Here is a 5,409-nt window from a genome sequence, read left to right as displayed (position 1 = left end):
CAACCCTGTGGAAAGCATGCCTACCATTCTTCACAAAGTTTGATTCGCCTCTCCTGGTTCCATTGCGTCAAAATAAAAGTCTGACAGAAGAATTGAGGTGTTGCTGTATGGCCACGAATAGATTCTGTGAATCTGCTAGATTTAAATATGCAAAAAAAAACATGATAATATTATTTAACTGTGTGCATCTAGGATACATAAAAACTATAACTGTAGCTATAAATTAGCCTTAACAAGACAAGGAAGTCTGGCACTTCATTCTGCGGAAAAAAAATTATAATAAATATAATTTCCATATCACTAATTTCCGCCACAGAATGTCATCAATATACAAAATATTGTAAAAATTAAATCAAAAACTGTTGGTCATTGTTAGCAGACCAATTAAATACAAGAGACAATGAGGTAAACAATATAATAGCAAGAATATATTTTCTTCCTTCTTAGGACCAAAGGTGCTTATTGTTAGAAACACCTGCTCATGTGCAGTATCTGTTCAAAATGTGTTACATTAAATGCAGTTTGAAGCTAAAAGTCCCTACATTACAGTCCAATTCATTGATTGGCTGGTGTCAACGTAAATAACAGCCCCACTCTCTCTTCCTCTCCCTTTTTAATATAATTAACCACTGTTTACAGTGACTCTTACATAAACCGACCTGGGCACATCTTAACTGTCTGGCCCTACATCCAAGACTTCTTCCTGTCATTGAGAGGCTGTTATCTAACTGCTGTTTGGTGAGGTATGCTCAGGCATCAGTCATTCGTTCCAGGCTACTTCGCAGAAGTCATTTGACCCATTTTCCTCAGGCAGATCCCATAAAGATAATCCTCTCGGTGACAAAACATATGTGCCAACATAAATGATAATAAATCTGTATATAAGCTGGGTTGGGGGCTGGGTACTACTTGTGGAGTAAAGGTAAGATGGGCTTTGACAGTTAAATATGGCACAACAGAGCTCTGTTCCGAAACCTAGTAAGCTGCCTATCTAGACAGCAAGTATCATTAAAACACAAAGATGCTTCCAGTCAGTAGACAACATAAGTCTGCCTTTGAAAATACCACAAAACCAGTCTTAAGTCGCTGGGGTATATTTGTAGCAATAGCCAAAAAAAACAAATGTATGGGTCAAATAATGATATATATGTTTCTTTTATGCCAAAAATCATTAGGATATTAAGTAAAGATCATGTTCCATGAAGATATTTTGTAAATTTCCTACTGTAAATATATTAAAACTTATTTTAACTATTTTTGATAAGTAATATGCATTGCTAAGATCTTCATTTGGACAATTTTAAAGGCGATTTTCTCAATATTTCGATTTTTTTGGCACCCTCAGATTCCAGATTTTCAAATAGTTGTATCTCGGCCAAATATTGTCTTATCCTAACAAACCATACATCAATTGAAAGCTTATTTATTCAGCTTTCAGATGATGTGTAAATCTCAATTTCGAAAAATTGACCCTTATGACAGGTTTTGTGGTCCAGGGTCACATATTATTTTAAAAAGTATATTTTTACAGAGCGTTTATTACTTTAGTTTGCATAGTTTGCACAGTGCATAAACTTCTAAATGTCTGATCAGTAGTCCCAACAGATGATTCAATTTAACTGTGGAAAATTAAGGTATAAAAAGCAATTGCAATAATTTTATAAAATAAACACAGAGCTAACAAAAATATGTTCAAAGACAGTTTTGCTAACCTTTTTTTTTTTTTTGCCTTTACGGTATGAAAACATTATTTTATTGGATGTTCTTTGAACGCTATGTTTTTTTTAACTTTTTTTTTTTGGTTATGTGAATGTTAAGACATTAAATGAATGTCAAACAATCTCAGTCACCATGTCTGTCACCTTTTGCACTACATCTCCCAGAATCCTCCCTGGTCCACCACCTGCTCAAGGTCCACAATCATCACCAGCTGTCTTCAATCACCTCATCACCCCTGCACCAGATATAAAGACACTCCACACGTACACTGCCTGGTTTCATCCATTTCCAAGACTGCTGTCATTTGGATTGTATGCTTACCTCTTCTCCTTCTCCTTCTCCTTCTCCTTCTCCTTCTCCTTCTCCTCTTCAGTCTCCGTGTTCCTGCTCCTCATTCCCCAGTTTCCACACAGACGATCTGCAAACAAAGGAAAGCTCTTCCTTTCATATCAGTGACTGTTAAACGTGTGTGTGTGTGGAACTCCACCTGCAAGTTCCCCGTCTGCATTCACCATCATTGCTGCCTGTTGCTTTCACTCTGCCAATTTCACCTATCTATCAATAAAGAGTTTGATTGTGTTTACAAGTCTTACACCGTCTCTCCAGTCTGTGTTTCGTTATGTATATACACATATGTAACATTACTGGAAAAAAGTTGGCTCATAACTTTGAGAACCATATGCCAGAACATTCTCTTTCTGCACAAAAACAACGTGCAACAATGTTTTACTACCAAATTATAATGTAATAATGAATTTAACCAACACTAGTAAGCTTTTTTTTTTTTCAAAATCTCGCAATTCTGGGGCATGTGTGTTCCCGAACATGATGAATGATGGGATACGGTTTTCCTCAAATACCACTCCAAAGACTTACTGGAGATTTAGTATGCTTTAAGGTCATTGAGCTTTGGCATTTTTCAGATTTGGGCAGTTTTGAGCACTTACTGTCACGTGCAAGGCCACTAGTGTGGGTATTTGGGGCTGGACCCTTATTTTGGGCAAACTTCAACAACAACATTGCAAGTATGCAATCCCAGAATCCATTGCGGCAAACACAGTGGAAAATTAACATTCCAAATCAGTCACTGAATTTCAGTTATTATGCTGCCTATGTAGACAGCTGGGCAGCATGCTAAAGCTAATCAAGGATGTTGTGGTTAAGCATAGACTGAAGGTTTTAGTTAGGACAACACATTGAAGGTATTCAGGGATAAATCAAGATGGATTGCACCAGACTCTGACAGCTTGCAATAAATACCTCTTTCGTTGTGTGCAATTAAGTTGTGGAAAGGAGCTGTTTTCAAATTGTAAATTCCTTTCTGGTATTAGCTCAATTATGCCCATTTGAGGGTCAACAAAAAAGTTGCTGGTGAACTTTTCAGCACAGAACATAGCAATTCAGTTTTCCACACAAAATAAGAAATGTTATATTATTATTATTATTATTATTATTATTATTATTATTATTTGTCAGCCTCAAACTTCTGTATTTCTATATAGGTTGTATAAACTATACTAAAATAAAGTAAAAAATTTTATTAAATGTGAGCAATGTTTTCCCATTAATTCACCGCCATAATGCTAAGGTTGATACTGGTTGCCAGGGTGTTGCTATGGTATATATATGTAGTATATATACATAACTGACAGTAATCAAAAATGAGCAGGTTAAAAACAGCATTGTTTGGACAGAAAACATTGAGAGTTTTAAAAATATATATATTCTTTTGTCTTTCACAGAAGAAAGAAAGTCATAGAAGCACAAATTTTTTTTTTTTTTTTGCATTACACACTTAACAGCATTAATGTGACTGAGTTCATAATCATTTAAATAATGTCAATAATAATTCACGGACACACTAGAATACAAATGAATGACCCACCCATATCCATTTACTAAAAAAACACTTAATTTCACTGTGTTCATGCACAGATGAGTAATAATCTAAATTGACACACCTGTGCAAATATGTTCCTGAGATCATTAAGTCACACTAATACTAAAACAAATGGACTTTGCGCTGACTTGCCAACATCTTTCTTTGTACATTTGTATAACAACTTACAGTCCATGTGTCTATGTTAAGCGATGCTATTTCCAGTTTAGGAGGATTTCTGGACAGTCTAGCCAATCTAAGATTAGAGCCGAAGGCCTTTGATGTCATGTCCCTCACGGCCGTAAGCCATTTGTAACAGCCCAAAACATGCTTTTCACATTAGTTAGAAGGAAACACTGATTCTGAAGGGTGATGTGGATTCAAACCAGTTCTCAGTCAAAGAGAAAGCTATGTGTATTAAAGGAAGATTGGAGGTTCAAGAAGTTAAGATCAATCAGCAACACTTATAATGTTGAATAATGTTCATTTTATTTCCTTTTCTTTCTTTGGGTTACAGTGAGGCACTTACAATGGAAGTGAATGGGGCCAATTTATAAACATTAAAATACTCTCTGTTTCATTATATAGCTCCAAAACATAGCCAAATATGAGTGTTAACATGATTTGTCTATGGAAAATTACTTACTAACTTTTTTTAGTGTGTGTGTGTGAGTAAAGTAACATCCAGTTTTACAAGTTCATTGCCATGATTTAAACGGCTTTACAGCTCAAATAATAGCATCCATAAAAATGAATTAATTGTGGCCCAAACCCATAAAAGGCTAAGGACTTTGTTCATTTCTTTCTGACTATCGGGGGCATTTTGGGGCCCTTAACATGCTCAAAAACTCTTTGAGACTTTGCACACACATGTTGGAATCTGCAGCCATCAGGCTTGGGCAGAAGGTCACATGGGGGCGTCACTCTGTGTTGTTATCGTTATAGTTGTGGTATGAACGTCCCTATAGAATTAGGAAAAAAAAAACATCTGCAGTGAATGGGTGCCATCAGAATGAGAGTCCAAACAGCTGATAAAAACATCAAAATAATCCACAAGTAATCCACACCACACCAGTCCATCAGTTAATGCCGTATAAAGCGAAAAGCTGCATTTTAGTAATAAACAAATCCATCAAGACATTTTAACTTTAATAAGTTAACTTAACTTTTAAAATATGAGTCTATAATCCATAATAACGTAATAACAAGTTCAGTAAAGCAATAAGTGACTTACATTTTAGACATAATATTGCTTGTTTTGCTCAATTTTGCCAACACAATAGCTCCAAACAAAGATCACAGCACTGTTTTGCATCTCTGAGCAATGGACGGTGTTTACTTATTGAATGAATCAGCTTTTTGAACGAATCGGTTGAATAAATGATTCAGTGATTCACTCATTAACACAGTCAAATGCTTTGTTTCTGAATGAATCAGCTGTTTGAACGAATCGGATGAATCTCAATGACTCACTCATTAACAGTCACTTGCTGCCACCTACTGGCGGTTTTAATTTCACATTTCGACTATTTTTTCATGTTTAAATTATTTTAAATATCAGTATTCAACGTTTTATGTTAAAAACAAAACATTATGCCTAGTTATGCATCTGTAACTGCAGGTTAAATGCATCCATGTCCCTTCTGAGATACATAAACTGTGTAAATACATCTAAATGCTATTTCAGATGCAGATTCCAGAAATGTTTTCTTATGTTGGAATGAAAGACACTAAGTACTGGATGAAGTGCTTCTTATTCTTACCCAAAAATACAAAATGGAAGAAAGAGTTACAACTCAACACAATCTTGC

Source organism: Sinocyclocheilus grahami, unplaced genomic scaffold, assembly GCF_001515645.1.
Source record: "Sinocyclocheilus grahami isolate Dianchi unplaced genomic scaffold, SAMN03320097.WGS_v1.1 scaffold1146.1, whole genome shotgun sequence".
Lineage (NCBI taxonomy): Eukaryota > Metazoa > Chordata > Actinopteri > Cypriniformes > Cyprinidae > Sinocyclocheilus > Sinocyclocheilus grahami.
Note: the sequence above shows the minus strand (reverse complement) of the source record.